Genomic DNA, 8,245 nt, shown 5'->3' on the forward strand with positions numbered 1-8,245 from the left:
TGGTTGATCTTCTTTCTTCTTTTTTCTCTAGTTCATCCATGCACAGGTGTATTCCAAACCAACTGTGCTTAAGCTTGGCTCTGATCTTAGATGGCTGCAGACAAGTTCAGTAATACGCTTGACTTTGTCTCAATGGGATGCCGTCAAAGAAAAGGAGTGTGTGTGTGTGTGTGTGTGTGTGTGTGTGTGTGTGTGTGTGTGTGTGTACTATGAACAACAAACAAATATTTTGAAGTCACGGTAGTATCAAAATTGTAAGTGGGTCTCTCCCCGTATCACCAAAGCTTGGTAGCAAGTTGATGGGTGCTATAGCAGCATACAGGTTGAACTGTTGGCCTTAAGGTCAGCAATTCGAACCCACCAGCATCTTCTCCGGAGAAAGAGGAGTTACAGGCTTGAAAACCCACAGGGGCATTCTGCCCTGTCCTACAAGGCCGCTGTGAGTCGGCGTGGACTCGAGGGCAGTGAGTGGACTTTGTTTGTTCCTGCTTGTATAAAGAGTTACAGTCTTGGAAACTCGCAGGGGCCTGTTCTACTTGTCCTATGTGGTTGCTGTGAGTCAACGTTAACTCGGTGGCAAGGCTTTGGGTTTGGGTCCCACATAAAATAACGTTTTTTTGACAGATCAGAGCTTGTCAAGAGGATGGTGGAGCCTCGCAGCTGATTCAAAGCAGCGTCTGGTTGATTTTCATACCAAAACAACAATGCTCCTCAAGTTGGTTCTGGCTCTCAGAGGGACCAGACAGGGCCGAATCGACCTGCCCTGTGGAGTTTCCCAGGCCAGACCCCTCACCAAAGCAGACTGCCTCCAAGCAGCTAGTGGGTTCGAACCACCAACCTGTCCATTAGCAGGCAAGCACCTAAGTTGTTTTGCCACCGGGCCTCCTCAGACACACACAGGTTTTTGTGTTTTCCTGACACACAATAATTTTTCTGGGAGTAAATTATAAGCATCGTGCCCCTCTTTGCCCCCAAATACTTCAGGCATCTTCCCAGGAACAAGGACATTCTCTCACATGACCTCAAGGACTCAAAAGCCATCCAGTCAGTTCAGACTCCGTGATCCTTGAGGACCGGGAGAACTGCCCTGTTGCTCTTTATGGGAGGAGAAAGCCTGGCCTTTCCCCCTCGGAGCGGCTGGTGGTCTCAAACTGCTGACGCTGTGGTTAGCAGCCCAGCCTGTGACCGCTTCGCTGCCACGGCCCCTGCTACCCCCAGAAACTAACACCGACGCAATCCCATGGTCGGCTCTACAGTTCACGTGGGCATCACATTACTTGCCCGCCATGAGGGCCCTCTCCAGGCCCAGGTCCACGACACTTGCATTCAGCTGCCCTGCCCCTTTGGTCTCCTTTCGTGGAGAACAGCCCAGAGTCAGTGAGTGAGTTAATTGTGCCAACCTGGACGATAAACACATGTGGGGCTCATTGAAAGCGGAGGGATAAATGGGTGGTGAGCCTCGCCTTTCTAGTTCTCGGGTCTCTTGCTTTGTGATGGTCGCACCAGGGGGCAGCTGCCTTAGCAGTTCCCTGCTTCAGCTGGCAAGATTGACTTCCTACAAGACATCCCCAAGGAGAAGCCGCATGGATCTATCCTGATGCAGCCCTGGGTGCTGGAGCAGCCGTATGGAGAGCCCTGCCAGCGCTGAGATGTTTATTCGTTCACTGAGTCGGCTTTCCTCCTGCAGTCGGCATCATTGCCTCTGTTTCGTGAGGTGGAGGACTTTGTGGACTGGTGTTGGGTTAATGGGTTAATGTTGGACTTGTGGGCTTGGGCAGCATTGGGTTGGGATGTTTTTGTGATGCACACTTTCTTTACATGAAACTCTCTTATACGTGAGTCGCTGTGGATTTGTTTCTCTAAAGTACCTAGACTAATACAGTCAGTCTTTGTCATCTGAGCCCACATCTTGGAAGAGGACTGGCCAAGCCTCAACATGGGTCCATCTGGTTTCTTCCGGGTGGAGCGCGGGCTGCATCTTGGGAGGAGCCACCAAAGTGCCCGTGTGTCCTTCTCAGGGCAGCCTAGCAGGGGCCTGGGGCATTAGCCCAGAACTGTTGGCTCCAGGCATCCATGGCTCAGCGGCTAGGCCTCCCGTGGTCCTCATGACACAAAAGCTGTTTTCCCTCAGAGTCTGTGCCGAGAGAGAAAGAGAGAGAGAGAGGGAGAGAGAGAGAGAGAGAGCGCAAGCAAATGCCAAGCAACCTGCCTTTGGTGACTTAGCCTCTAACTCGGGGCTGGGGCACCTTTTTCGGCCAAAGGTCACTTGGATGGTGTATCGCATCATTCTCATGCCATAGATATTTGGTCCCACACTGAATTAAACTCAGCAGTGCAAACCCACCAGCCGTCCCGCAAGAGAAAGATGAGCCTCTCTACTCCCGTGAAGAGTTACAGTCTCAGAAGTCCACAGGGGCCGGTCTACCCTGTCCTAGAGGGTCACTCTGAGTTGGAATTGACGCCTGGAGTTGGGTTTTTCTTGCGTCGTGCTTTAACGGTTGTAGTGGCAAGTTTGAGGGGTTGTTTTTGACCGCGATGGCTGGAACTGCTTCTCTGGTGAGGCGTATAATGATAGCTAGCACTGATGATGCCGTAGCCCTTGGTCAGCCCGGGGGGCAGGTGTCCCCTACTCCTGTTACTAGAGTGCCACGGAGCACCGTTCTGTCTTCCTCTAACCCTCCGTCTACCCTCCCATCAAGGGGAAATTCCCTGAACTGGGCCTGTTGAAGAGCAACGTGCCCACGAAGGTGTGGACAGATTGTCAAAGCGCTACACACACCATTCGTTTGTTTCCTCGATAGACCAGCGTGAGTTTCGGGATGTCGTGGTGCTCCATGGGTTATACATTCACTACTGCCAGAATTTTTTTACTTGCCCTTCTAACAGTTGTATTGACAGATAACGCACACACCAAACATCTCCACAGTGTTCGTGTCTTCAGGGGAGTGGTGCCATCTCCGTCATTTATCTTGACTCCAATGGCCCCGGTTTTAGGTAGGCTTCTGTGCCCTCTCAACGTGTGCCCGTCCCTCGGAACATGCCCATCCTGTTGGCACAGTAACAGGCTCTACATGTCTTTCTCCAGCCTGCCACCGGCCGGCCCACCAAGCAGCCCTGTTTCTTCCAGCATGAAGGGCCTGGAGGGACCCAAACCTGGGTGCCGCCCAACTTAATACATTGTTCTGAATTGAAAATGCAAAGCGAGAGCTCGTTGGTTTGGGTTGATGATGAGTTAACATCTTCTTCGTGAATACACGTGGCTTTGCGCTCTGTAAGGGCTGTTCACGCCGGCTACCCTTTCCACACCAGGCCAGGGCCGCTATCTCTTGTGCTGTTGCCGATTTGCACCCTGCCGTCTCTCTCCTCCACCAGCTGCCTCTGTCCAGGGTATCTTTCTTTGGCCATGATTCTTTAATTTTGATTTGATTTTTTTTAATTTGGTTGCTTTTTATACACGTATGCTTTTGAAGTTTGCTTTAAGAAGTCCTTTCTCGCCTCTAGACACAAAGGCACTTTCTCACCTTAATTCTTCTATGAAATTTCAGAACTTTTCACTTCACACTTTGGTCTTTAATTCACCTGGGGGGCAGCTTTGTGGTGTGAGGTAGGGGTCGGGTGTGATTTGGAGCCATCACCTCCTGAGCAATCATTCTCTGCCCCAAATGGGTTCTGGCATTGCCTTGATTGGACAGGTCGTCCTTATAAAGCCACAGGCCTGTTCCAGCCCCGCTGTTCTAGCTCACTGACCCATTTCTTTACATCAGCATCAAGATTGTGGCTCTGTTCTTCCCATGGGGCAGTTCAGCCCATGCCCACAGTGCAACCCTGATGTCCACAAGACAGAGAAGAAAATCTGAAGCTACCAAGAGGGGAGGTGACTTAAAAGTTACAGAGCTGCACGCAACAGAGCGAGGACAAACCAGCTCTGTCTAACTGTTGCCAGCTAGCAGCCTCTCCAGGCCAAGGCGATGCAGGACTGGGGGCACTGTGGAGGAGACAGCGTTCTAGTGCCCGGGGAACACAGTCACTCGGCAAGACTGGAAACACAGGGGCTCTGTCTTGCAGGAGCTGGAGGCAGGCAAGAGACTCGGTCATTGATGAACACGCAGCTCAAGGTGAAGGGGAAATATTCTAGCTTCTCCTTCCCGTCTACCCTCCAGTCTCCTGCCAAGGTCTCCCATTGGCTAATGGAAAGTCGGTTGATCTAGAAGCCTGGGAAACACAGCCTGCAAAAGTCAGCCCCACGATAATAGAGAACAGAACAGGCAATGGATCTAAGGGCAAAGACAGCCCACCCCTGGCCGACAGGGAGTTCTTGGCTCCCCTTCCCACCAGGCAGCTTCTTCTCTGATTCACACACTGGCTTTTCTACCCAACGATTCCACTTTCTCCTTCTGTCCAACTGGCCCGAGATGGGAGCAACCTGCAGCTGTTGCTAGTCCTGTTTAATTGGCATCTGAACCTATCCATCACTTGGATACTCAATCCCTGTATTCAATTCCACCTGTTTGAAATAACTAGGGTGGATGCCATTCCCCAGGCCGAGCCTTAACTGATATACAACTCGGCTGTAATTTACAGACTGGCCATACATGGTATACATGAAGTTTATGAATGGTATTAAAATGAATGAGAGAAGAGGGCAGAAATTACAGAGGGAAGGAATTAAATGAACTCTGGCATCTTTGGCCAATCAGGGTGCACAGTAGGGGCCAAGTTCCCAGAGTCTGACTGCAGCAATTCCAAGCTCTCAGAGGGCTGGGCATTAAATAGTCAGGCCTGAGACCTAGTTGGCAGCCATGGCGTCTTAGTGGTTACATGCTGGGCTGCGATTTGTGTTGTCATTCATCAGGGCTCCTAATATTGGCTTAAGGGGCTAAAAAAGGAGGAAAAGGAAAGCTGAAGTGAACTTGAGTCTTGTGAAAGGGACCACAGGTTGCGAACTGCTGCCCTAGCGCCCGCACTGTGAACTTGATTCCTGGATCGTGAGAGAGTGGGCCGAATACATGTTTGTTGAAGTCGTTGTTACAGTTCCACTAGGTCACTAAGGCACCAAGCAAGCTGGGTTGCTGTGTCACTGTAGGCCAGTGGGTGTTGGCAGAAAATGCCTGTGACCACAATCAGGCCGCTAGCACACAAGACCACTGCCCATCTCTTAGTGACACTGTTGGGGTTTCAGAAACTGCAAATCTTTACGGGAAGCAATAGCCTCCTCTTCCCCCTACGAAGTGGCTAGTGCCGTCCTGGCGTTAGTAGCCAGCACTTACCAGACAGCACCGCAAAGGTGCCTTAGTTTATGCACCTTTGAGGACTTTCCCAGAGTTTTGCTTCACACACCAAACTCCAGCTGCATCCTGGCATGTGTGATCATGGGTGGGGAAGGGAGCATTTCTCTGGGAATGGGTTCCTAGAGGTGGAGTGGCAAAGAGCACCTTACCCGTTTGTTGATAGATGTTGTCAAGCTGATTAGGACTTGTGGCAAAACCCTGCCCGGGCCTGTGCCATCCTCACAGTCATTACCATGTGTTGAGCCCATTGTTGTAGCCACGGTTTCAACCCTTCTCATTGAAGGCCGACCTCCTTTTGACTGACTCTCTGCTGCATCACGCAGCCCTGGGGGGTAGTGGTTACACAGAGGGCTGCTTAACCACAAAGTGCTCAGTTCAAAACCACTAGCTGGTCCAAGGGGAAAAGACAGAGCTTTCTACTCTCGGCAAGAGTTACAGTATCAGAAACTCACAGGCGTAATTCCATAATGGGTCACTGTGAGTAGGCATCAATGGACGGCAGGGAGTTTGGTTTTGAGTTCTACTTCATTGTGCAGAATAACGAAACCACGAAGCAAGCTGAGCTGCAGTGTCACTGTTGGCCAGCAGGAGTCAGCAGAGAATGCCTTGAGACCACAATCAGGCGTCTAGTTCTGGTCCCTCCTGATAGTTTGTGAGGCAGTCTCTCCATCTCGTTGTATTATATACACCATGTTACGTTTTCTCCTTCGTTCTTCTGCCAGTCGTGGTATATTCATAACACCACAAATCAAAGGCATCGGTTTTTCTTCAGTCTTTATTATCAACCAGTTTTCTTTTCTTTTCTTTCAATATTGCTATTTTCATTTTAATAATTTCATTGGGAGCGCTTACAGATATCGTAACATTCCACGGTTCAATCACATTGGGCAGTATTGTACAGTTGCTACCACAATCAGTTTCAAAACATTTTCTTTCTTCTTTAACTGCTTGGTATCAGCTCCCCTGTATCCCCTCCCTCCCACCCCCTTCCCCCCAACCCAGGAGCCCTTTTTTTTTGGCCTGCATCTCACACCATCCAATATATCCATTACATACAATTACATGCAATCTGTTGTTCACGCCCCATCATCAGTGCTATCAGCTGCTCCCCCTTTGCACCCTTCCCTGCCCCCCACTTCCTGTACCCTCAGGGAACCGTTACTCACTTTACTGTTCCTGAAGGGATATCTACCTTGGCTTTCATGTATCCAACGATCTTAATTATACAAATGAACATGCACAAGTCTAGCATGATTAATGAGGTAAAACAAATAAAAATCATAACAGTAAGGGAGGGGGGAAATATTAAAGAACTAGAGGATAGTTATGAATTTCATCAGTGCTATATCACACCCTGAATTTATCATCCCTTCTGAGAGGGCTATATTAACTTGCAGGTGGATTTTGGGTCTCCACTACATCCCTACCCCTTTATATCTATTTGAACTTCTGATACCATTTCCCGTCCACACCTCATGATCACACAGGCTGGTGTGTTTCTTCCATGTGGGCTTTGTTGCTTCCCTGCTAGATGGCTGCTTGTTTAACTACAAGCCTTTAAGACCCCAGACACTATATCTTTTAATAGCCAGGCACCATCAGATTTTGCAGGGTACCAGCCCCCTCAATCAAACTGGTCCAAGGAGCGATTGTGTAATTGAAGGGTAAAATTAAAGAGACATCAGACAAGATAAAGTATGCAAGTGCTCACCTCCGAGACTGCCATGACTTCAGGAGCCAGGTCCGTGCAGAGAAAGAGAATATTTTTTCAACCAAGGCTTATATACACTCAGGGGGCGTGCAAGCGCCCTAATTACAGGTACCCACATATAACAGGAAGGGGTTACACGTGTGACAGGAAGGCACATACATAACAATATGGGCAGACTTTAGAATCAAGATGCAGCCTAACCTTGGTCGTCTGAGTTGGCTTGACCTTAAGTGTCCTTGGGCCCTCCTCCAGGGGACACCTCATTATCCTTATCAGAAAGGAGTGGGCCCTACTTATGGTGGGACAGACAATAGAGTCTGATTGCCTTAGATCAGTGGTTCTCAACCTTCCTAATGCCACGACCCTTTAGTACAGTTCCTCATGTTGTGGTGACACCCAACCATAAAATTATTTTTGTTGCTACTTCATAACTGGAATTTTGCTACTGTTTTGAATCGTCATGTAAATATCAAATGTGCAGGATGTATTTTCATTGTTACAAATTGAACATAATTAAAGCATAGTGAGTAATCACAAAAACAATATGTAACTATATATTGTGAAATATTTATTTCTAATGACAAATAAATGAAATTTTATTTTGAAGCATGGTATAGCATGGCTAACAGTCTTCATGCCCAGGGACTCATAGATGGGCATATCTGCATGCGGGCAGACTGACCTGGAGATGGATAGAAGAGCAGTGTCTCAGTTCCTAAGACCATGGGAAATATATGTTTTCTGATAGTCTTAGGTGACCCCTGTGAAAAAGTTGTTTGACCCCCCCCAAAGGGGTTGTGACCCACAAGTTGAGAACCACTGCATAGCAAAATGAGTGCTTCTAGCCAAAGCATGTTGCTAAAACATCCTAATTGGCATTCTGACAATTCCTGGAAAGCAGTTTTTCACCAGTGTAGCTTGGACTTCTTCCTCCAGTATCATTGGTTCTTGATCATATACTGCTTCCTGAAATAGTTGGCTATTCACCAATTCTTTTTGGTATGGTGACTCTATGTATTCCTTACATTTTCTTTTGATGCTTCCTGCAGAGTCCAGCAATTTGCCCATAGAATCCTACAGTACTAAAACTCAAGCCTTGATTTTTTTCTTCAATCCTTTCCCCTTAGGAAATGCTGGTCATCTCCCACCAACCCTCCTTTTGGTTTTCTAGCCCTTTGAACAGTTCAATATCATGCTTATCTTCAGCTCAGCTTTTGTATTGCATTTCTTCTGTTCATGTTAGCTA

This window comes from Echinops telfairi, unplaced genomic scaffold, assembly GCF_000313985.2.
Source record: "Echinops telfairi isolate 266 unplaced genomic scaffold, ASM31398v2 ScPeMD7_5592;HRSCAF=6446, whole genome shotgun sequence".
NCBI lineage: Eukaryota > Metazoa > Chordata > Mammalia > Afrosoricida > Tenrecidae > Echinops > Echinops telfairi.